The sequence below is a fragment of the Passer domesticus genome, chromosome 9 (assembly GCF_036417665.1).
Source record: "Passer domesticus isolate bPasDom1 chromosome 9, bPasDom1.hap1, whole genome shotgun sequence".
Lineage (NCBI taxonomy): Eukaryota > Metazoa > Chordata > Aves > Passeriformes > Passeridae > Passer > Passer domesticus.
This window is the reverse complement of record NC_087482.1, coordinates 41,098,772-41,124,798: the sequence shown is the minus strand read 5'-3', so window position 1 is coordinate 41,124,798 and position 26,027 is coordinate 41,098,772. Positions and strand designations below refer to the sequence as shown.

Sequence of the window (26,027 nt, the reverse complement as noted above, 5' to 3'; positions counted from 1 at the left end):
CTGGAAAGGAAATTAATTCAGTATGGTGAGTTGTGAGTGGGAACTTTCTCAAGGCAGTTCAACACAGAAGTGCAGGTGTGCTAATGCTGGGCATTGCAGTGCTGAACTCAGAGCATCTCACTCCTAAAATGGAATTTGTGAGACTTAGATGTTTAAAATATCATTCCTAATAGTGTAATACCACAGTAGAATGAGGGGAAAAATGGGAAAATTAAGCAAATAGCTAATTCTAAGGGCTGATTTGTACTCTTTTAAACTCAAGGTTTCTAAAATAATCTGACTTCACTGCAGGATAATCTGTATTTAATTAACATTCCCAGGCTGGAATCATAGCCTGGAACGTTCTGACACTTCCTTTTGCAGATGGAGCTGCAGTTGCTCTTTTCTTTTTTGAACAAGAGGAGAAGACATTAGCCTGTGTGTACTGAGTAGAAGTTATTTCTAGAGATGTGTGTTAAGGTCACTGGTCCCCTCTGCAGACAGAACTGGAGTATCTGCTGAGAGAATATTGATCAGGCGTGGGCTCTGGAGCAGTGCCAGCTGCCCATCCTGCCAGCATGGACTTCTGCTTTTGTGTGCAGCCAGAGCTTCCTTGCTGCTGATATTTTTACTAATGGGAATCTGTTGGAGGGCTTTGATCATCTTTCCCATCTCCTGTACCTAAGCATCACAGCTGAAGTCCCTATTTCAACATATTGCTTCTTTTTGTGGATCTGGCTTCATCCCCTTTATCTCATGTTTGCTGTGATTCCAGTCATTTTCCTCATGTTCATTGTGATGTGATACTGGCTTCTAAATGCCACCTTCCTGTGACAATTACAGTGCTCTAATTGTGTGCTGTGCAGCAGTAAGTGACAGAATTCTGTGGCTTTTCAAATAGAGGTGGAGGTTGTTTGCAGCAACATTTCAAGGCAAAATTAGGAAGCAAATTTACAGTACAAAATAAGCACAGGTCAGCTTTATCCTGTAAGCTCTTTGCAGTTGCAACTCTCCCTGCATATTTTATGAGTACCTGGTACCTTGATGTCTCATGTGTTTGTTGTTTGAGTTGCTCTGCGGTGTTTGCTTCCTGTGATGATGTGGGTTTGCCCGAGATGTAATTTAGTTCTGAAACTTGTGTTAGTGGTAGAGAAGCAGGTGCAGTAAGGCCTCAGATACTCAGCTGAGCTGGTGATTATCTCTGTGCTAAGTAGTTTGTATTGTCTGCTGCAGCACAAACAGCAGGTATTAATTTTGGTGATGAAGCTTACTGAGTTTAAACAATTTTAAAACAAAAAGGCATTCTAGTAGCTCTCAGCTATAGAACATCTGCATGCCCAACATTTGACTTGTAGTTATATCCTTCTATTACACATTCTGCTTATATGTTACTGCTTAACTATTTCAGACTGCATGCACCAGGGCTAGGGAAGCTCTGCTACTGAGGGAAAGCAAAAGGGAGCATGGAAAGAACCTGGATTAGGCATTTATGCTGGGGCTGTGCCATTCCTGGCATTGACTGGCAGAAGGCAAAACATCTCATGGTTCATTTCATTCTGTTCAGAAAGTACAGCAAATGTCTGTTATTTTGTCTCCTGATACACCATGTCCATTAGCTTACTAATATATAATCAGAAAATTGGATGAATCCTCTCTTTTCTTAACTAATGGTAGGGTTTCAGTCCCAAGAGTCTTTGTGGCTAATGCAGCATTCACAGGTTGTATCTGGTCAGTCATTTCCCTGTGGCCTTTAACTTGATTCCCACCTGGTTTGATAAGATAAAAATTTGTTCTTGGAAACTTGAGTTTCAGTTAATTTTTGTAAATATCCAAATGTCTGGAGACTAAAGAAATAAACAAAAAAATTTTTTCAGGGCTGTAATGTGGAGAATTGCTGGTTTTTAGTTGTGCTGGCAGAGTTAAGGACATTACAGGAGATTAAATCTTCCAGAAAGATTCAACTTCACTCTGAAAAAGATCTCTTTCTCCCTCTTTAGTTGTCTTTAAAATGTCTATTTGTATTAAAGCAAAAAAACCCCAAAACCCAAAAAACAACCCCAAACAAACCAAAATACCACACAAGCCCTCCTCCCCCCTGGACAAAGGAAATAAACAAATCAAGGTAAGCCATGATTTGATTTAGTGAAACAGAGGATATTATTTTTGGGAAAAGTGAAGATCTGGGCTGGTTTGCTGCTGGTTTAATCTGTCAGCTGTCAGTGTCTATAATTCTTGGGGAAAAAGAAAAAATGTGAGGGTTTTTGTTGCAAAAGGTGATCCACTGGCTTTTGGATGGAAATGCTGTCCCTGGAGCCAGTGACCCTTTTTACACTCTGCTGGTCTTGTTTGCTGTCTGCCATATCCAATACTTCCTAGGTTAGACAGGTCATTGCAATGCTTCTGAATTCCTTTCTATTCACTGTCTAAATTCCAATTGCTTTTTTTCTTTCTTTCTTCTTTCCTTTTCCTTCTTCCTGCCTGTCTTATTTCTATAAGTTTGTGCTGTGCATCTGCTCTGGCAGGAAATGTACAGTCTTCCCTGTTTTTAGATACTAGTAGGAAAGGGAAAGATGGCTCAATTCTGGCAGTTCAAGCTGCTGGGATTCACTGCAGGAGCTTCATTTATCCCCCTTTGTCCCACAGTGCAGTAGAAGTGGTTGTTGCCTTTGGTGTTTCCAAGGTTCTGGGTTGTGCCTGGCTCTCCCCTGCATCTGTGAATTCCTGCTTCAGGCATCCCCACAAAGTCCTCATCTGTGAGCACTCTCACATCCTCGTCAAGCTCCACAGGTGCATGTTTTTGTTCATGCTGAAGACCTGGTTACCATACGATGACTCTTTGTAGGATTCAACAGGAGTTTTTGGAAAGACTAAAGCTGAAAAAATACCTGCTCCTTCCTGGATCTGCATGGGCTGCAAGGGAATCTTGGCCCTGGCACTTGGGGCAGTTCCTGCTCCTCCTCCTTCACTGACCCTGCTGTCTGCAGAGCTGTCTCTCCTTTTCTCACTCCTCTCTCCAGCTGTGTTTTGGAGTTTTCTGTGCCCTTCTTAACTCTGTTATCCCAGAGGTGATGCCACTGTCCCTGCTGGGCTCAGGCTCCATTGCAGAGCTGATGGCTCCATCAGACATGGAGAAGCTCCTGGCAGCTCCTCACAGAAGCCACATTTTATCCTCTGCTACCAGAACCTGGCCTCACAAACTCACACAAAAGCCACCTAAGCTGTAAGCAGGTTTGTTTTACCATCAGCACACTCTAGCCCTGATCTTAGCAGGGGACTCCTATTAGAAAGTGCCACTGAAACACAGGCAATAAAAGGCCAACATGGTTTGTTGTTCTTTTTCTCCTTTTCCCACTAAAGTTCCTTTGAAAATCTTTTTTGAAGCTTGTCATTGATGATATGACTAAAGACTCACCAAAGCAATTGATGTTAACAACTGTTGGCTTGTTATTTAAGCAAAATACTATTGACTGAAAGACAAACGTTTCTCAGGAAAAAATATTCCATATTGACATCTGTTAGCTCATATCCAGGGAATAATTAATACCAAACCCACACAAGAAGTTATTTTTTTTCTTAAGCAATTATCTAGTCCCAATTCAGATTATTGTCTTAATTATATGGACTAGACAATCATTCCTGTCACCTTGCCTTGCCTGTTCATGGTCAGATGTATCTCTGTGCCCACCACATAATTGGCACTGATGTGTTTCACTCTTGTGTGTCAAGCAGAAGTTTTGGGGCTTTTGTTTTCCAGGCATCTGGGAGAGTGACCAGAATTCTGAAAGAGGATATCATTAAACCATAACTTTGCAATTCACTTCTTTTCCAGCTGTGTTTGGTGTGAAAATAATGCAGTTTATACATCCTTATTATACAAGACATTTTTATCGCCAGCTTATCGTTTTGGCTTCAGGGATTTTTAGTATTAGCTTTCTTAACATTTGCAGTCTGTTATGTGGCAACAGAAGGGATAATGTTATACTATGAGGAAAAATTTGGGATGTTCTTTTCTTAGATTTCAGAAATAAAAATAAAGTTGCCATGTATCATATATTTGGTCTTTATTTCGGGTAATTAATTTAAAATTGAGTGAGCTAGTTCAGTTCAGACCATTCAAAACATCTCAAATCATTCAGGCAGACTGGGATGTAGTAACTATATTTGTGTGGTTCTGGACTGTTTGCTCTCACTGCAACTTTGAACAATGACCTGCTCAAGGGGGAAAAGTTTTAAAAATACAAGAATTCTAAGTGCCACATTTCTGTGATAGGGAACTTCCTCATGGTTAGAGCACAGGCTGGCTGTGGGCAGTTTGCTGCATTTCACTGATTGTCAGCAGTGGATTTCTCAGTGTTACAATAATGCAAGCCCATGAATCAGTAGGAACAGATAACCTACCCTGTCACACATGCAGCCTGTGTCAGTGTGTGTATAATTTTGGAGAAAAAAGGAAAATGTAAATAAGATTCAGCTGCAGACATAAAATAGAATGTTAGCACTGAATTTGTTTAAATTGTCAGATTTTGTGTCATTTCAGATAATGTAGAGGAACCCTGTTCTTACTGCCTCATTAGGAATCTCTTTTCTTTCTCACTCACATACCATGCACCCTTTACACACTTCATTAGCCAGCTCTTCTTTACACAGCATGGAAATTCTTTACACCTTGTGTAAAGAAGAGGGTGAAGCATCATACTCTGGTTTGAGTACTCCAAGCTCTGTAGCTGAGGAGCTGCTCCAGTGCAGAATATCTGTGTGCTGCACTGCTCTGCACTGTTCCCCAGGTGTTAACTGCAGTGCAGTGTCTGCACTCTGCATGGCCCTCTCTGCTCCAGCTGGGTGTCTCAAAATGGTAACACTTGAACTTGAGTGATGAATTTTGATAGTCGAGGCTCTGACTGCAGTTTTTACCCCTTGATGTGAGCTGTGGGTTATAATGCTCATCTGACATCTACAAACATTGATCAAAAATTAAATAGTTTGTTAAAGAAGTGCTATGAAAATCATAAAAGTTATCACTGTTCCTCACTGATTATTACAGAACCCTCTCCTCCTGGCAGTTTAGTGCTCAGCACTGGTTTTGTAGAGTGCAATATTAAAGTTTAAAAAGAAAATCATGATAAATAAACCTGTTGTATTTTTTGCTAGAAATTTTAATGTATCTGTAGGGTGTTGTCTAATCAATCATTGAAAAATTCCACATAGTTTCTGGAATCTGGATCTTGCTGCATCATCTTAATATTATCTCCTATTAGCACAACAGAGGGGCCTTTTAGTCTTGAGGGGGAGTGAACAGGTAGGTAGAGACCAACCTGTTCTCTGATTTCAAATATCCAAATGATTCAAGGTTTGGAGGAGGAATGAGACACAGAAAGGTGGAGGAGCCTTCAGTTAACCTGAGCAATCTGCCTGGCTGTGCAGGTCAGTGACTGCCTCAGGCAGGAAATAAGGGTTAAGAGCAGCACAGAAATGTGGCTGTGTAGGGTAGCTGTTCTGAAAATACTGCAGCCAAAAAAGGTAGTTGAGTCCTGCAGCAGTTTATTTTGGGAATTTATACACTATCCAGCACCACAAGGTTTTAAAGGCTAGCTAAATAAGCAATTATCAAGGAAATTTCAGGGAGAGTTGATCCTGCCTTGGAGCCAGTGAATGGTCTGGGGCTTCCTTTCTGTGTTTCAGAGAGGAAACATAAACATAAAGCTGTGATTGGTAATTTTGTAAGAGCAATAATATCTTGACTCTGGAAGTTTAAGATTATTCTCATAAAATGACAGTTTGTGGGGGTAGAAAATACCTATTAGGGTACAGAAAAGCTGGGTTAAGTTCACAAAGGCATATTGTGGTTTTTGTCTCAGAAATTTTTGCAAGTATTTTGCCTTTAGACAATGGAGCAGGTCATGGTTCTTTTAAAGATATAATAGGTTTTGAGTTTATAGGAGTAATTTAGGAATTTCCCCACATTTTTAATTAGCTCTGCATTGGTGACAAAATACAGACTAATAGAACTATAGCAAGGATTCTTTTCTAATGTGCCTTTGCAGTTTTGCAGAATTAATATGAAATGACTATTCATCTTTTAAAACACTTAAAATATTGAAAAGTCATTCTTTCATTTCACTGAGGCACTTTTACAGACTGATAGCATATTGACAATATTTATGAAAATGAGAGGACAATTATGCATTTAAAATGCATAATTGAATTGTCTTGATTTATAACCAAAAGTAAAATATTTTTCAAGAGCATGTGTAGTATTGAGTCCTAAGTAATTGATATGTAAATATACTTGAACATGAATCTGTCATTATTTATGGGCACTGACAAGTTGAATGTCTTTTGGCATTTTATAGTAGGCTATAATGAATCCTAAAAACTGGATATGAAAATAAAATTCCTAAGCAAGAGGAAAACTTGCAGTGATTTTGTAATTGCTTCCTTTGTGGCAGGAATGTTTTCGTAGATGGTAAATGCTGGCAAAGAACCACAACACAAACTGAGCTGGTAGGTTTGGATGGAACTTGAAATTTTGTGTGCTAATTATCCTCTCTGTAGTGTAGTATCCTTCCTTTCTAAAGTAGGGAAAGAAGAGCAGGCATTTCCATTTCCTTGGAGCAGAAATGGCATCACCCTCCTGAGAGAGCTGCTCTGTGGGCAAGGCTTGCTGCATTTCCTGCTTGTTTGGAGGTGTGCTGGATCAGTGATCAAAGTGAGAGAGGATTTTGTTATTGGTTTTGGTTTTAGTGCTCAGCATTGGAGAATGTGGACTCTTCTGAGTCTCCACTGGTGAGCTGGGAGGGCTGAACCTGAGGTGGGAAGTGTTTGGGAAGGACGTGGGAATGGTTATGGGACCTGCTTCTGGTAATGCCATAGCCTGGTGTCACGTCTCACTCCAGACCAGGGCCTCAGCTGGAAGTGATGGATCCAGGCAGGAAATCTCCATCCTGAGCCCCTTCCCAGCCCCTCTGACTGCCAAGGGCCCGATGGCATGTCCAGGGTGTGCAATGGAATCTGCATGGCTTGGGATTGCCCAGTAAAATACATCAGCATGTGTTTAATCCTTCGCTGGGATTTCCAAATTGATTAAATTTTGAAAATTTAAATGACTCATTTCACAATTAGTGAAGATAAAAAGAGAAGATATTTTGGGAAAGTCAATTTGGTAGTTCAGCTTGGTGAGATGAGTAATTTATTTTGAATCTACTTTTAGATTGTCCATCTAGCACACATACAGGAGAATGAAAGACAAATAATCTGATAATACAGGTAGGAAATAGTACATTAAAAGAAAAGTTGTGGGTGTCCTTACTTAAACTCTTCTGTAGAGAAAATCACATTTTAATTCTCATTATTTTTAAGTGGGTGTTATGGCAGTCTAGGAATGTGTTTGTTCTTTCAATCAACATGAAGAAATTTAATCACCTTGCCTCCATCTGTTCCTGACAAGCTGGCCCAGATGATGAAATGTGTATCTCAGGTAGGTGCTTTCTGCCATTTGTGCACACTCTTGTGATAGTGAAATAAATAACAACTGGTTTTACTTATCATTGCAGAAGCAGCCTGGGTGGATGGAGCACAGGTAGATAGGGCTTATTTTTCTTATTGATAAGAAAAACTTGGGGAAAAAATGGTAAACCATGACAAAATTAGCAAGTATTTTCTCATCATAAAATTATCTTTTAATGACAGAAGGGCCTGACATTGCTAAGATTTTTAAAGTACAGATACTTTTCTTTTTTTTTAAGGGTATCATAGGGTGATGGAAAAGTTTTGGAAAATACAAAAATTGTTTGAAATGCAACTTAATTAAAGAGGTCTAAAGCTATTTCTCTTGAATCTCTATTTTGCTTCAGGTAGGAGTGAATTATTTCACAGCTTCATATTCATGATCAAATTCAACAAGAATTCCAACCTGTTTCAAGTTTTAATATTTTATTATCTATTATTCTGACTGGGTTGATAAAGCTGAAATAAATGAGTCCATTCACTTTTAAAGCTTATCATGTGCTTAAGTAGCTGGCAAATCAAGTCCACGACTACCACAAATGAGTAGCTCAGTCTTTTTGCTCCAGGTTTAGTTTCATCTTCTAATAAAAAACTACCCTCTCATAGGAAGATAAACTTAGTCCTGTTTCTCAAAAGATGTTGCATTTTTTGGACTGTCACACTCAGCAGTCTCTCAAGTCAGGTGTTCTCTTTAGAGTGGTGTGAAAAGTGAGCAGTTTATTTCTTTTGGTGCTCCTACCCGTGACAGCAATCTGCAGGCAGCAGAAGTTCTTCCATTTCCATCTGCAGTGGCCAAATTTTCATGTTTGTAGTCTGGGGTGTGTGTAGGTGATGCCTGGTGAAGGCTGACCTGGAACAGAGGCTACACAGAGTTAAAGAACAAAGTAGGGATTTATTTTCCAGCACAAAAATGCCAAATGTTTTGAAGATTTTTTTTTTCCCCAAGCAATTAGAGGAGCTGATTAGGAATAAGGTAGCCTTACTTGTTTCAAATAGCCATACAATTTCTTCTTTCTGGCTGGGATGGAGTAGGTATTGTGCAACTGCAGCTATTCCAAATGAATTTAGAAGACATTTGACTACTTTTACAAAACCATTTTCACCTTGAATCTTCTGCTATGCCTGTTGTATTCTTTTTCATTTGCATACATATTTTACTCATCAAATAAGTAGAGGGAAAAGAGAACTTCCTTTTGAATTTTTGCATGCAGCTTGCTGTGGTGAAGGTGAGTAAATCTGCAGATCTCCACCCGACTGCTGCTCTGACACAACTTGTGTGCACATTTGCACAGCCTGTTTTGTATGCAGTGCTGGCTGCTGCTGTACTTTAGAAACCATTTCTAATTATTTAAGGGTAAGCCTGAGTAACCAAAGAGCTGCAGAGCACCAGATGTTCATTCCCTGGGAGCGTGGGGGAGAAGGAGCCTCCCTTGCTGCAAAAATTCTGCTCAGGGCAGAGGAGCTGGTGCTCCTCTGCCATCCTCCCCCAAATAACTCTGCAGTGCCTCAGTGCAGGAGACACAGCAATCCTGCTATCAGTGCCAGAAAATTGGATTTCTGGGTGGCTGACAGGTGAGCTGACCATGGAAGTCAGTAGTCACCAGAAAAGGGAATGAAATCTGCACCTTCAGACAGGGCCCTGCTGAGAAGGTTGCTCAGCAAAAGTGTGCATAAAACTCTGCCCTGTGACAGTGATGCCAACCCTGTGATTAAAGCAGGAACCTCTGTATAAACTGTGGATGGCACTTGTGAGTGGTGGATTTGGAATTAATAGTGATAACATGGGAAAAGAGGAAAAACATCTCATTAAGAAAATAGATTACATACACATGCTTATGTGGTGCAAGTTTGAATCTAGACAAGATTAAAACTTGAAAACGCTGAGGATTTCTTTTTTTCTTAACTAAATCTTGATTAAGTCAACCTCCCAGAATACTGTTATGGGCCTGTAACAGGCAAAAAAAGAAGAATCAGTTATTGGGTAGAAATGAATGAATGTGTAGAGTCAATATTTTATAGGGGGTGTTGAAAGTTGAATGCCTGATGCCCAGCAAATCATTTGATTTAAAGGTTTGGGACTGCAATGCTCAACTTCTCATTGAAGAAATATAAAGGAGCAAATTACTATTTGCTGAAAAGTCACAGAAACCTTATCAGAATTGTTTAGTTCCTACTGCTCCCTGGAGGTTTTCCTCTTCAACCATTGATTGAGTATGTGCTCTCTGAATTGTGAAGGATTTGCCTTTAATCAAAACTTCCATGGGGCTCTGCACAGTTGTTCTGGGATTTTTGTGTGTTTTACTTTGAGGGAATCTCAAATACATTTTTGTTCTCACTTAGTCATACAAACTGTGGAAGTAATTGAACTGAAGAGATAAAAACAATTAGAGCAAGGGTGGTGTCTACATATCAGCAACATTCCTTTAACTCTCTTAATAATGCTGAATATCTGTTGAACCTCCATAAGAAAAACAGATGGGTTCAGCCTTGCCCCTGACCAGTGGAGGAGCTTCCACCTTACTGACCCTGCAGTGTGAGGCTTTCATCAAAGACCTTCCTTCTGCCACTTGGTCAGCTCTGTCGTTCCCTTGTCTCAAGAACTATTGGTATTTTTTTTTCCAAATCCAAGGAAATAAAAAAGAATTTTTTTGTGTGAGTATGTTTTCATATTTCATGTCCACAGGGGAAAAAAAAAAATATATAGAGGGAGATTTTCTGCAGCTCACTTATTAGGGATAAAATGTGCTGCCCTCTTCCACCTTTTGTTTGACACCTGATTTGGTATTTAATTTATTTTTCTGTCTTTCTGAGTTCAGTGTATTTTACCACACAGCACTCCAGAGCGCTCACCATAAAAAGCTGGCCACCAAAATTCCATTATTCATAATCTACCATTTCAAAACAAAGGAGAAAATCTGGCACAAGTTTGATTTCAGTAGAAACTATTATTAGCATTTTGCTGGTATTGGTGCTGCAGTTCTGTACCGTGAGAGAGCTTCCCTTTGTGTGAAGTTGAGCAACACCAACACAAGATTGTCCCAGCAAGCCAAGAGCAACTCCACTATTGAATTCTCAGCATCCTGGCATATAAATCAAACCCTGTGTAATTCTAGTGCCAAGTTCTTGGTCAAAATCTCAGCCCTGGTGTTGAATTTAATTACACGGTGGATAAAGAGCATGAAGCACTTTCGTGTTATTTAGGGAAGTGTGGTCATGACTACTAAATAGCTTTTACTATTCCCTGAACTTGGTACAGGGATAATTCTTTGTCACTCACCAAGTCCCTCATTTTGTCACCTCTTACAATCAGAAGTGCTGTAAGGCTCCAGAGTCACAATACCACCCTCAGCAGAGGAAGATGATGTTTATCAGAAATCAGGGGAGCTTGGAATCAAGCTAAAAGTGCTTCAGAGGTGGGGCTCTTTCACCTCTCTTAAGAGTCGAGAAGGAAAACTTCAGTGAAAATTACTGTGCTGTCTCAGTTCCTTCTCTGTTTTTGATGTACTTTCATCAGCTGATTTGCTCCACAATAAAATGCCACAAATGAATTATTGTAATATAAAAGAAAATACTGTTTTGGTCAGCTCTTCCTTCTCTGGAGGTGCATTTTATATGCTAATGCAATTTTTTGGTTACTTTGGGGAATTGTATTTGCAGAAAGTGGGAATTTGTTTTGGAAGTCGAATATCCACTCCATTTTCACACTGGGGAGGAGATGTTGGTTGGTTTTGTTGTTTTTTTGGGGGTTTTTTTAAAGCAATTGTCAGGCCAGAACAGCTCTGGAGGCTTTAAGTAAAGTGCTGATTGCCCTGTCAATCAGGGTGCTGAGGAACTGGGAACTTCACAGATTGATGCTTGACAGAATAATTAGAAAACTGTCACTTGAAGTAACCACTCTGGTGTTCCCTAAAGAAATGTGCTGGTGCCAAATGTGTGCTGTCCAGATCTGGAGGTTAAATGTTCAGTAAGACAAAACATAGCATGTCACCAGAGAAAATTACTTCCAACATGCTGGGGAAGTGATGCTGCTCAAGTCCCTAAACAGGGACTACACAGTTTATTGAGCTTACGTGCTTTGATCTTGCTCATGTATTCAAGAGCTTTTTAGCCCTGAACGAGGGGGTTTAACTTGGTAACCCACTGAGGCATTATCTAACATTTTAGATAGCAGAGGGTCTGGAAGGGTTAGAGGCAAAAGCACTTAAAGCTGTAGCAGTATTTTCCAGTTCTGGAAATGTTTTAAGAAAATTCTCAAAGTATTTTTGAGTACTTCTCACTTAAAATAAATGGAGGCGGGTAATATCAAATTTCTTTCTTAATCCCTAGCTCTTAAGGAAACTTGGATTTTTTTCTGATTTGGGTTAGTTTGGAGACTGCTCTGAGGAGCAGAGGACAGGGGCTGTGACATTTGTGTGCTTTGGTTCTCACTTGTGTTAGTGCTGCAGGGTCTGTGTGGGGGCTGGCATGTCAGGGCTTCCAGGAGTCAGCTGTGGAATCTCAGAAAGATTGGAAAGATCCAAGGAATGTCTGTCCCAGGAAGAGTTTCTGTGGTAGAAATCTGTTCTCCAGAATGAACAAAGTGAATTGATCTATTGCTACAACACTTGCATAACCATTGAGGTTTACCCAGTTTTCAGCTTGAAGTTTATTTTGAGGTGTAAGGGGCTTTTTCAGTATAAGTATTTTACCTAAATTGCTATCCTCCAGGTAGTAAATACAAAGGATAATTCAAGATTTTAATTGAAAACTGGCACTTTCCTATTGAGATGGAGTTTTATAGGAAGATTTGCTTTATTTTGTCACTTCAATGCTTCAGATCACTTCATACATGAGAGTGGTTTGCTGATTCCTGTTATCTGTTGGGCTGAATCTTGAATTGTGCAATTCCCCTGACAAGGAAAAGCTGCTTCAATAAGTTAGAATGAGCAAGCTGTAGATGCTCAGGTTGCATTTCTCAGCACTCACACTGGAGCTGCTGAGACTGTGTTTGCAATGGATCTGTCAATCAGAAGTGCAAGTGTCTTTTCCTTTGAACATTACAGATATTGAAGGTCAATGCTTCTATGGATTTAACTGAGAATAATTTTGAAATTCCTATTTTCAGAGTTGGAGATGAAATTTCAAAACTGCCATAGGGAGAGAAAAAGTTTTATTTCCACGAGCAGTCAAGGTCTGATTCTCTCCTCAGCGAGACATTTCTATTATTTATAAATCTCCTGGTACTGGAGTGTTAGTGCTGGTTTGCATTAATCTACTCAAATCATATTGGATGCTAATACCTATTTAGTTCTTTTCTGCTGGCTGCAGAGTGAAGGGAGCAGGTTTCTCCATTGTTGGATGCAATGCAGTGAAGCACTGATTGTCCACTGGGCAGTTGGTGCAGCCACAGATGGAACACACATTTCAGTACAGTTTAGGTTGGTTTTTTTTTTACCCAACCACCCTTCAGATTTCAAAATGATGCAAAAACTAACTTTTCACTGACACAACTTTTCACCTGCTGCATCAGTGACAAAATTGTTTCCACAGAAACTGATTTCCCCCAAAGACCAACATCAAAAAGTCAAAATCAAATAAATGGCAGGAAATAGAATGTGATGGTGCAGATGCTCTATCTTTATGATTATTGTCACTCATGGGGGGAAAATCCATGTAGGACATTCCTATCTCTGGCACCTGTTAGAGATGTTGTCACTTCAAGCTCACAGCAGTGAAACCTTTAGAGGCTCCCACACCATCTATTAATTTTTATTCCCTTTTTTCCCTATCACACATACCAGTTTTCCATGCATGCTTCATACATATTTTTATCATAACACTTTCAAGCAAACTTCCCTTATCTTGCTGCTATTCTCCAGTCCAGAGTTTTTAAAGCTCTAGTGTACCTTTCCTATCCTGAGCTACAATAAAAGTGTTCTCTCTTATTTTCCTTTTAAATATTTTTAAAGGATTTTGTAAATTTTGATTGCATTTTGTAAATATGTGAAAAGGGAAAACTTTTATTTCCTGTCTTTTGAAATCATTCTTGTGTAGATTTTGATAAATTGGACCTGGCATAAATGCCTTCATTTTGTTCCTCTGTCAAACTTCTGTGTCTGAATAAATCAAAGAAAACATCAAAAATAATGGAGGCAGGAGGTGAAAGGGTTATAGGGAAGTGGTAAAAAATTATACTCCCTGGGAGGAAGAACATGCTGAGCATTTTGAAGTGCATAAAAGGTGTAAACATAAAGGAGAGAGTATAATTATTTAATCTTAGTAGAACTGGAACTAATCATTTTTAAAAACAAAGAGAAGTGAAGATCATCCAAAAAAAGAAAAAACAAAAAAAAACAACTCCTATCAGCAGGAGCTATAGGGTGAGACTTTGATCCTGAAATTAGCTTGGTGTGTGCCCTTCCTGATGAGGCAAGGAGTCTGCTGAGTAGGTTCTTCCCTGACTCAATCTGCATTTCTGTTTGCAGAGTCCTGCCAAAAAATCACCTCATATTTGAAATGAAGTACAAGCCATCTCTCTGGAAAACTTTAAAACTAAGTAGGCTGAAAAAGGAAAGGTATTTCATGGTCTGTCAAGTGAGTAACTGGAACTCCTTGCAGGTATTTTTGGGAGTTGAATTTGTGATCTGGCTGCATGCACAGAAGATGGCAGGTGGTAAATGCTGTTTCCACAGGCTGTGGTGTAATTCCAGATGTGCATCTGGAAACAGGATCTGGCTTCAAATGTGTTCTCTCAATATGCCCAGAATTCTGCAGGAGATACTTGTATTCCTCCCTGTTCTTCTGAGTCTTCATCCTTTCCCATGTGGGAATTTGTATTCCTAACATCTTTCCATTCCTCATTTGTGGATTGTCCTTCCAGCCCCTGTGCCCTGGTTTGCAGTTTGTGGCCCTTCTGAACACGGAGCCACATCTACCTCTCTGGTAGGAAGTGGCAACCAAGCACATCTCTGTTCACCCCCTGGCTGGTGGAGGAAGCTGAGACTCTGGAAAGATTAGTAAGGACATGGGAATGGTGTCATTTAGTGCCAATATCAGGGGTTCAATCCATTCACTTGAGCTGGGCCCGTTACAATTTAGAATATTCTGGGAAGATGTGTCTGGGTGAGGTTTTGTCAGGTTTGGGTAGTAGTTTTTTATGTTGTTTTGTCTTAAAAGATTGTTAAAAACTCCCCAGCTTTTCTTGATTTATTCAATACTTGGGGGAAAAGTCAGTGTCAAAGCATCAGAATCCAAGGCTGATCCCAAGACTGGGATCCCAAAGTAGCTTGGAGGAGATCAGAGTTTGTCAATCTCTGGGACACAGCCATGACAGAGACTTGCCCACACTGTTTTCCTTGGATTTGTGTTGGATATTACCTTTTTAGAGTTAATATTTTCAAGCTAATCTCTTTGTTTGTAGCTTTTATAGCAGAAAGGAAGTGATACATTTCTGTCTATGCCTATTAATTTTCTATCTTTATTTCCCGGTCAACACATGCCACATTTCTGCCTTATCTTAAAAGCAAGGCTTTGCTGGTGCTGGAGTAAATATTCTAATTGAATCCCTCCAGTTGGCACTCTAATAGCTTGTCAATTTGCTCACATTTGACAGCCAGCCCTGCTGCCTTCACAACTAATGCTCGTTGAGTGCCAATATAAATGAGCATGATAATAGTCTGATATTATGTCTAGTCTTTTTCTAAATTTAGTGTCAACATTTTTCTGACTCTGTTCTGTTGTGGTGTTTTCCTCAAAGAAAATGACTGAGGAATAATGAAATCTTGCTGTGTCTGTCATATGACACTGAATCCTACAAAGAGTTTTTCATTTTCTTGTGAACGTCAGAGTTGTGAGCACTTTGTAAGACACATCTTATTAGCTAGAGCATTACAATAAGGAAAGAATATAAAACTTGGTGTCCATTTAAAAGAATAAGAGAAAGGGAAAGAAAAGGGTGAAGAAAGGCTACCCTTTAGGTGATTGATGGGCTGCCTAGATCAAATGTGTCTACATTAGATACTTTTGTATAATTGATTCTGAATGAATATAGATTGTGTGATTGATCATATCACTATTTAAAAGAAGACTTGATTTTTTTGCCATTTTTGATGGCTTATTCTGTTGACATCCAGGAACAATAAAGCAAATCATTTGTCCTGACATTTTAAAAGACTAAATGGTGTGGAGGAAAGGTGATGATATGTGATGGTTTTGAGGTTGTAATGGTCCTGAGGGTGCCCAGAGCAGCTGTGGCTGCCCCTGGATCCCTGGAAGTGCCCAAGGCCAGGCTGGAGAGGGCTTGCAGCAGCCTGGGACAGTGGAAGGTGTCCCTGCCCTTGGTTCACTAGGTGAGCTTTCAAGTCCCTCCAACCCTAAGCATTCTGTGATTCAGTGATTTTTCATGCTGTACCACTTCAGTGTTCAAAATTATGTACAGGAGAGTGCTGAGTTCAACAGGCTCCTGGGAGAGTTTTGTTGTGATTGCTTATGTTGAAATATGGAGTAGAAACCTAAGCTGAAATCGGGGTCTCTCCATCCTCCTCCTACAGTAGAACTCTCCCTTTCCTTATGCAGTTAAACCCAAAGAGGTAAAGAATGAAAGGGAGAAGTTCTCTGGAGGTGGCAATACTCTCCCAAATTACCCAACAGCCAGAGGCAGAGAAAAAGTGGGATTTTTGTGTTAGAAACCAGGTGGTGTGACCTGAGTGGTGTAATGCCAAATCCTCCACTGTGGCCTCTGCTGGGCTGAGCTGAGGTAGAACACTTATTTATGGAGGTGTCAGAGACATGCTGGCTGAAGAAGGTTTGGTATCCATGTTTTGAAAGGAAAGGAGATGTTATTTTTTAGTACCCAAAACAAATAGATGCAAATAAACACAAATAAATGCTATTCTTTGGTAAAGTTGAGAGAATCCCTGTAAAACAAAGTCACTTTCATCTCATCTGTCTGCTTTGTTGAAATAGAGGTCTGTGAAGAGAAAAAGGTTACTTTTGGAGATTTAATGCCCTGAAAATTTACAGGCTTGATGCTTAAGCAGTAATAAGTGAAGCATTAAGGCATTTCTTGTGGATTAATGACTGGCTGGGAGGAGTTGATGGTTTGAAGAATAGCTGAGGACCATTAACCTCCACTGGTCATTAATCTTCAAAGGCTGCCTTGAATACTGAGGTCATTATTGTATGGAAAATAAATATTTGAGGAGTGGGAGAGAGGAAGGATTACACAGACTTCTAAAATATATGGTTTGAATGGTTTAGTAGCTCTCCTTCTATCATATGTCATTGTAGGTGGACAGTCACTAATATTGTTCGTCTACAGGATTGATAATAGTTTTGAATTTTTACTGCTGAGGTTGCTTTTATTTTATTCACTAATTCAACTGTAAAATTCATAACATCAGGATAAATACAATTGTAGAAATGTGACTGTAGGGTGTATACAGCTGCGTGGTCAAAGAACTGGCCATGTAATGGAGCTTCTAACATTGTTTGCACATTTAAAGGAATTGTTGTGGCTTCCATTAAAACCCTTTGTTCTGCAGCCCCTTCCCCTGTTCAGGCACATGGTAGGTACATGCCTGTGTCTTGTTTCCCTGCCAAAGGATGTAATTTTCCTTGATTTAAGTGCTCAGCAGTGTTATTCTCAGCAGTTCTTCACAGAATAACTCGATGTAGCATTTCATTTGCTGCAAGTCAGCTTTGCTGTGTGGATGAAAAGGGCTCAAAGTGGCCTGTGTGCCTCAAATACAAGTGAAAATCAAGCTGGCAGTCCTGCTGCTGTTCACAATTCCTTGCCTCCAGCTGCAGGACAGAGAACAGTGGCACCTGGAAGAGTGGATGCCCATTTGCAGTCTAACCTGGAAGTGATTCTTTCCATCAACCTCCCAAAGGCACTGCTTGATGTCCCAAATTCTGCACATGAGGAGTGTTTGTGCTATTAAAGGGGAAATGTCAGATGAAAATCAGCTCATCTTTATCTTTGTTAGGGTTATAAAACTGAGCAAATTCATGAGCAAAACATTTGAGGCAGGGAGTTCTTCCTCTCTTTGCTCATTCAGCGTTCAGCACAGCTTTCCATATATTCTTAATTTCTTTTCCCTCCTCTTATCTTGTGTCCTGCCATCAAAATGAGCTGTCAGGGGAACAGCTGATGGATATTCTGATGATCAACTGCCCTGTTACTCTAGAGTTAAAACAAATTCATGTCAGTAGCATGCAAAAATCTTGTACATGGAGGTTATACAACCCCAAATCTGTTATGTGCTCCTTGAGACAGATTGGAAGATTAGAAAATACCTTTAAGATCATTTAGGCTGACTTTCCACAAACATTTGACCAAAAATCCCTGCCTTGAGGTCAGAGTTCTGTGATTGAATTAGCATATATCTTTTTTAGGAGAAATTCTCGGTCTCTGTCATTAGTTTAGGCAGATACCACATATATTCCTGGAGCTTTTCCATAGTTAACCTACTGTAGTATGTTGGTACCTTCTGAAATATTAACTGTCTCTTGTCAAAAGTTATTCTGTGGTGTTCCACTCAGTGGTGTAATAGAATGAGTTTCTTAAGTGAGTTTTGGATACTCTGAGTAGCTTCTCTGACTCCATTTTCTTGCCAAAAATCTGAGAATGTGAGACTTAAATTGAATTCTAAGAGGAGAAAAGACTGAGACAGCCATTGCTTTGTGGCCCTCATATTTTGCACAGGAAGGAGTATCTGGAAAGCAGAAACTTCTTGTAGATAGCAACAGCAAAATTAAGGTAAAGACTTCCTTAACAGCCGTGCATAATATCAAATTTGGAAGTGTGACAAAGATGCTGAAAGTCCTTTTTCTGGTTCAGTTTGTAAAATCTGCCTTTTCCTACTAAAACATTTTAAATGGGGGACTTTACCTCAAGTGAAAGATGAATTAATCAATTTAAGCCTAAGGCAAGACAAGGTATATGTCAAGTTACAAGTTTTTGGTGAAAAGCTGTCTGCTGCTGGGGTTGATGTGTGCAAGTTGCATAGCAAGCTATGCAATGGAATTGAAAACTTAGGAATAAATACGTGTCTGGTGTTGAAAAGTGAATGAAACAGACTTGCACTGACACTTAGTGCTCCCAGGAAAGACTTTTTCTTGTAGGAATGAAAAATTAATGAGAAACAGGCGACAACTGCAGCATCACATTATACTGAAAACAGCTACCTGTAGCTTTTTCATAATTGGGAAACCAAAATAGCTATCCAGAAATCAATACAATGGCTTTTGTTTCTTTGAGGGTTTGTACACATTTAAGTCTTTACCATTTGCAGCTGTGTGCAATGTTGAACAGTGTCCATGCTTTTTTTTTTGCTTTTTCTTGAATGGACCAGCATGCTTTTAGAAGAATGCTTACAAATGTTTGCCATATATGGGAAGGCCTGAAAATAACCAGTGAGTGAAGTGAAAACCCAAACATCCTGTGGCATCCACATTCAGCAATATCCAGGCTGAGCTATTGCATTACTCTGTGCTTTCAAACAGTTTGTCCTGCCTACCAATAGCTGTAGATAAATGTAGGTCCTGACTGAGGATTTAACAATAAGTAAATCTTGTTGGTTTGGCTATAAAATGTTTGAAAGAATTCCAGTTGGTTCCTCACATGAAGCATTATTAACTGTGACCTTTCACAGCTCTGCCATTCCATGGGTCTGTGGAGTTCATTTGTCAAATAAAAAGTGTGGGGCATGAAGTAGGGTTGTAATTCCTCAGTGTTGGGTGGGGTGGAAGGCTTTGAGCAGACACAAGAAGGACTTGCTGGGTTTTGATTTCAAAGCCTGAAGAGTGGACAATTATTTCTAGTTTTGTAACTTGTGTGTGAATTTTCTACCAGAGGGGGAGCAGCAAGCTCTCAGTGTAGAACCACTTTGGCAATTTCTGCCAGTTCCAGTGTTCTCCAGAAGTCATTTTCACAGCTGCAGCCATAAGAGAAAATCAGGGATATTGGAGTTGCTGAAGTCCTGGTAATCAAAGCCTAGCAGGTAATAATAGAGGCTGGCTATGATGGTGATTAGCTGAACCATAGTTGTTTTGCAGGAAGGGAGATTTTATGGAAACTTGAAGTTCAGGCCAGAAAATAACAGAGGTCATGACATTGAATGAGGGCTCCTTGTGAGTTAGTGCAAAAAACAATGGCCAGTTTTGGTGTAAGTATTTAGACCAGAATCCAAACATCCTGGTGACAATCAACTGCCATTGACATTGACTGTCATTGTCCTTGGGCTTGCCTTGGCAATTTGCATTAAAGGGTGATGTTGGCTAAGCCTCCTTTGAAACACCAGTACTGTACTTCAAGTGCCTGTCCTTGAAGGAAAAGAATACAGAATCAATAAACACAGAACATAAGCAAAAGTATTGCCAATTTGGATCAGAATTGTCATCTCTACTAGTTATTATATCTATGATAACCTTTAACAGATGGCTAATTAAAAGAGAAGGGTTAAAGAAACCCCTGAAGAGGCAATTATGAACCAAAAATAAAACATCTTATTCAGATTTCCTGAAATATTTTTTTTAAATTTACTAAAATGTTGTGTTGACTTTTCAAGTATAAAATCCATATGCTTGGAGTGGTTAAATATATTTGTAAAGATGGCTGTAAGGTTATAATTTAATAGCAATGGGGTATTTTAAATTGTTTGATATATTTCTGTACTTTTGCTACTGGTGACTATAAAAGAATATTCTCTTTATGTGAATGAGTGAATATATTCATTGGATAAGGATTAATGAAATGCAAGTATATTTATGTTGTTGCCATAATTTGCTAGCAGTTCATTCTTTAATTCTGAATTCCAAGCCCTCTTGATATATTGTTAATCAAATATTTGGTGGTTTGTGTTCTGGCTGAAAAATCAAGAAATAATGACTTTAAAGTATGTAAGTATTTCTGAGAAATGTACTAACTGTTTCAACAAGGACCCATCACATTTTTCCAGTGCTTCTCATTTCTGATTTACATCAATTTTGTCTGCAGCCATGTGTTGCCTGGAGTTGTGACTGGTAATCATTTTGTTTCTGAGATAGCTTTGACCATGTGCTCATAGAGGATCTTGTAAACAATCTGTTTAATTCCATATGATCAGAATAGTCCTAAATAAAAGGAGCAAGGCAGTAATCACTGTACCATTTACCTTGGCTTTAATTTGTTGATTTTTTTTTTTTCTGTTTAAGTATAAATTATTCTTTATGGAGTTTCAGTAGTGTTTCACTCTTGGTTTGTAACAAAACTGAGGAGAACATTTTCCTTCATGGATATGAACAGCAGTTTTCACTCTGCTTAAAGTGTTTCTAGTGAATTACATATAGCAGAGCAGATTTAAACACACACAATTTTTTTTGGACCACCTAAGGAAAGTCCTTGGAGGTTTAGATATGCTTCTAATTTGGATCAATATTGGAACTAGTCAGAAGTTTTTAGAGCAAAGAGATTTTCTTGATACACTACTTTTGATACTTCTTAAATTTTTCATCCAGGTTGTGTTTAATTCTGAGCAGAACCATCATTCCAGGAAATGCCAAGGAACAGCCTGTTGGTTTTTCTGTTAGGTACAACGTAGGACTTTTTGGGTGTCTTGAAGCAAAGTCTTGAAACATTGCCCAGTCGTTTGTGGAAACAATTAAATTTGTAGGCTCAAGTCAAGGGACTAATTCAAAAGCGTTTGCCAGTTTGCAACTGGCAGAGGATTATAAATGAGTGTATCTGTCAGCTGCAGACACTGAAGACAAACAACAAAGTGAAACTTTGATAATGAATGTTTTATTGTCTGTTGTTATTCGAGAATCATTCTTGTTGACTTCATGGATTATAAAGTTAAATTGTTTCTCCGCCTTTCCCACTTCTCTTCCCATCACACCAAGGCATTACTGTACATGAGTTACAGGAATCTAAACAAAATCATTGATTCTTAAATTACAGTATTAAATTTCTGGAGCAATCTCACATTAAGTCTGTAAGAGATCTGGTGTTTTGTTGGTTCCAGGCTCACTATAATGAAAAAGATCTTTTAGAAGTAGGTGGCATCATGCTGTTCTAGTCTAGGTCTTGGCACATCTTCCATGTCCTGCACTATGTGTGTTGTAGCTTTTTGGTTTTTATTTTACCTGCGATTTTTTGTCTGTCAGAGATGTTACTTGGTCACTATGACTGCATATTGCTTTTATTCTATTTGAATGTACTGAGCTTATAAAGATCTTGTACATTTATTTTTTCCTATTAAAGTGGAGAAAAAAGCATATAAATGCTGCCATTATATTCAGGACTGTATTCAAGCAGCAGATTACATTTCTGATCTATTTTGGATTAATATAATATTCCCACAAAGAATTTAGTCTTTTCCCATGAGCAATGTGGTTTCCTCTGTCTTCATATTGACTGTTAATTGTTGGCATTTCAGAAGATTAAAGTCAGGTCTTACAGGGAGTGCAATCATACAGCCTTTCAGATCTAAACATCTTGTTGCTATAGAAAACAAAATATTATTGCAAATTTTTAAGACTGAAATTAAATAAGTTCTACTGAGTATTTTTTTTATATATCTGAAACTCAGCCTCTCAAAATAAGACAGGATTTCAAGCAGTTAATTCCAGTGACAACTTTTCACAGCTTAGAGTTACCTTATTTTTCAGAATTAGTCTTAACCCATGGCCTTTAACATTTTACCCACTCAGGCAGGCATTTTTCAGATTATAAGAGGGGTGGTATCTTAGCAGTGAATATAGACAGGGGAGCCTGCAATTAATAGATAACCTGAAACAATAGCTTTAATAGCCCATGATTGAGCGTATTTAATAAGTAAGGAGATTTTCTCACTTTAAACAAAGAATAAGAGAATGTGTGTGGGATTAGCAGTTTGCATCAGGGGAATGCCATTGTCTGGGCTGAAAAGAGCTGCACATCTGTAGATACTTGATAATTCAGATAATTATTCATTTATGTGTAGCTGACTATTTCATAATAAGAGGGGGTACAAGTTTGGGGGTTTATTTTTTCTGACTTAGATAGGGAAATGATTAATTACAGAGCTGTATTTCGTGTCAAGTTGTGAATAAATATGTTTAGCATTCATATGGCTGTTTACAAACAGGAAACCCACACCGCTTGCCAACAGTTTGATTAAAAAAAAATCATTCAATTCATCACTAATTCTCTGTAGGAAAGATCTTTGCATTTGTGTAGTTTGGCATTTTATAATTAAATTCTTTTAAAACATTTTAATTAGGCAGAAGTAAACCAGAGTCCTTTTGTTTGCTCTGTGTAAACACTCGAAGGTGTCACTGAGGTGAGAGCTGTCGAGAGTGCTGCAGGGTATCTTGGCTTTGAAGAGTGCTCAGCTTGAGGTTTGTAGTGTGTCCACACTTCATTGGGAGATGGCTTTATCAAATCAAATAACAAATTCAGGAAATGCTTTTTCATTCAAGTTCCTTGACTATGTGTTGGTTCCCCAAAGCGTGGTAGAACTCTTTGGGCTGACGTCTCACACAAATGCATTTGTGATGAGTTCCATGCAAAAAGGGACATCTGGAGCAGGGACTCGTAGAAAAACATTTCAGTCATCACCTGGCCAGGCAGAATTTAGGCAGGAATCTGTGCTGTTGGTGCTTGAAAAAAGAAAAGGTATGAAAGTCCAGAGGAGGGCTACAAAGAAGATCCAGAGTGCTGGAGCATCCCTGCTGTGCAAACAGACTGAGAGAGCTGGGGTTGTTCAACCTGGACAGGAGGAGACTCCAGAGAGATCTTAGAGCACCTTCCAGTGCCCAAAGGGGCTCCAAGAGAGCTGGAGGGGGACTTGGGACAAGGGATGGAGGGACAGGACACAGGGAATGGCTTTAAACCCAGAGGTGGTGCTTTGAGATCAGATACAAGAAATAACTTGTTCCCAGTGAGGGTGACAAGACCCTGGCACAGAGGAGCTGTGGCTGCCTCTGGATCCCTGGAAGTGTCCAAGGCCGGGTTGGACAGGACTTGGAGCAGCCTGGGACAGTGGCAGAGGGGTTGGAATGAGATCTCCTCCAAGTTCCCTTCCAACCCAAGCCATTCCATGAATGAGGTTATGGTGGGCCATTAAAGGCCTTGGAAGGGAAGCCAAGGCTGTCCTGGTTAATCAGCACTGCTATTGCAGACTGTGGCTCAGCATGAAACACCCACTTGGAAATGTTTTTATGTAATCTCCCTTTTATGTAATTCCTCTTTAGCCACTACTGCGTAAGTGCTTAAAAAGTAATTAACAAAAAGTGCATGCAATGCATGCATTCAACTGTTCCTGTCTTCAGTAATTTCCTTGGTTATAACCATTTGCATTGTTTTCTTTTAAAATACGGATTTTCAGTTCCCTTCTGCAGCTTAGCCCAGATCATGACTTTGTCTTGGTACTGTATGTATTGGAAAACAAGGCATGTTTCTCAGGAAATACATTCTAATAATGGGAATTTTTCCTTTTTGTCGATCATCCAGGAGGAAATTAAAAATAAAAAAAAAAAGTCACCATGTGAAGATATAAATGCGCAACTTTACTTTTATGCTCTCAAATTGTTGAATAAGTAATCTGCTGTGGATGTACTTGCTTATCTGATTTTGAGATTAAAAGGTATAAGACACTGCTGGACTTGTGTGCTTAGCATTAAACATTGCCATTGAATTTTGCACTATATTAAGGTTCTGAATTAATTTTTATTTGTAAGTTGCCTCTTTGTATCTTTGGAATCCTGCACCAAGGAACTGTGTTTAAGTTGCTGATACCCAGCAGAAAATCTGAATTTAGAAAAAGTGCTACTGAAGCCAAGTGACAGCTCTTGGCTGTGTGAAATGTGGTTGGTTGTATAACTGAGTATGTGCTGGCTATTTGTTTGTTTTCATCATGCTTAGTTTCAAGTGTTATGAGAGCGTGCATTTGAGGCTTGTTGTGATTTTTTTTGCAATTTAATATGGGAGTTTTAAACCCTCATCAGCTTTTTCCAATTCTCATTGAAGTTAACAAGTCTAGGAGAGCCATTTTTTGAGACAGATATTTTTCTTGACCACAGTACAAAATCACTTGTAAAGCAAGGGAGTATGGTTAACAGGGACACCTACAATTCCATGTGTTGTTCTGTACAGAACTGGGGTGAGATATAAGAAGCAGCCTGTGATTTACATGTGTCTCCTGTTAATTTTAATGTACCTGACTCCCCATGGTTGCCTTGAGCATCTCAACCTTGATTAATCTAAAGTTAAGTTCCTTTCTGCTGGCTTATCTGTGATTGTTTTAGGCTCACTCCATCTGTTTCTTAATGTAGCTCTATAACTTCTTTCACAGTTCAGATTTGCTGATTATATCACTTTGGGTTTGTGGCTAAAACATGCAGTTCTGCTTTTATTACAAGATACTTTGATAAACTTGTGAAAAGTGGATGGGAGATTATTATCACATAGTTATTTCTCTGAAGGTGATTCCCTTCTTAATACAGAAAATAGGTGAAAAAAGGTTAGTAAAGATGAAGATGATAGGTTAAATTATTAGGAAGACTGAAGTGACATCAGTGATTTTTACTTGTCAAAGATACATATGACTCAGACACCAATTATTTTGTGATTTAATTTAGAAAAGGGTTGCATAGATATATTAAAGAAATGTAAACTGTGCTTTACTGGAAGAATGCAACTGCACTGAGTAAGATCTGGACCTGTCTTGATCTGATCTGTTTTCTCCAGCAGCAGCCAGAGGCAGGTAAAGAGGAGCTCAAGAAGAGGACAAGAGTCTGAGGATGCTTCCTAGTGATCTTTGATATTCTTGTACTAACAAGTCTTTTGTTGTTTTCTTCCAGGAATTTGTTGCTGTATAGTCTCAACTCATATAAACTCTTGACATAACCAATATCCTATGGCAGCATTTCTAACTATTGCTGTATGCTGCATCTGAAAATAACAGTAAAAGGACCCCTTTTGTATTGTCACTGTCTCATTTAGAGAATTAAGGACTAAGAAAAAAAAATACCTGGAGGCAGGTACAAAATGATTGCACCTGGTTGCCTTTTTCCCTTGCTAGTTTTTGGGCTTGGCTCTGAATCCTCTTTCTGTTTCCTCTGCTAAGATGGAAAGTTGTGGTTTATTTAGAATATCTGAATACAAAGCTTGTCCTGTGTCCTTATCACTCTTCTAAGTACCTTTCTGAGTCTTACTAGTTCTGCTGTAGTTTAGTACATGTTAAAAGTGAGCTGATTTTTATGTGGTAGTAATTTGGAACCTAATGAGGACAGCAATTCACGTTTTTGATGACTGCAATGTTACTGTAAAAGAACATGTTTTAATTATTTGGAGATTTCAGATGTGTATATGCAGTTCAGTACCCATGACAATGCATTTTTGTACTTTAATTAAGCTTCTTGAAGTGCAGAATTCCTTTTTAAAAGTTTCCATTGTCTTACTAAGAAATGCAGCCTGACCTAGATAGTAACTTCTATAGCATTTCATTCTCTTCTGCATGGGGAATAGAAGTCAGAGGTGTTTCTCAGGTGACAAAAAGGAAGATCTCAAGTCTTTCTAGAGCACAAGGATAATTCTTCTTCAT

General features: G+C 39.0%; 1 protein-coding gene across 2 annotated transcripts in view; it reads left to right on the top strand.

Annotated features, from left to right (window-relative positions):
* Positions 1 to 26,027, top strand: part of SUCLG2 (succinate-CoA ligase GDP-forming subunit beta) — a 104,495-nt gene that overhangs the window by 61,926 nt on the left and 16,542 nt on the right. The window lies entirely within an intron of this gene.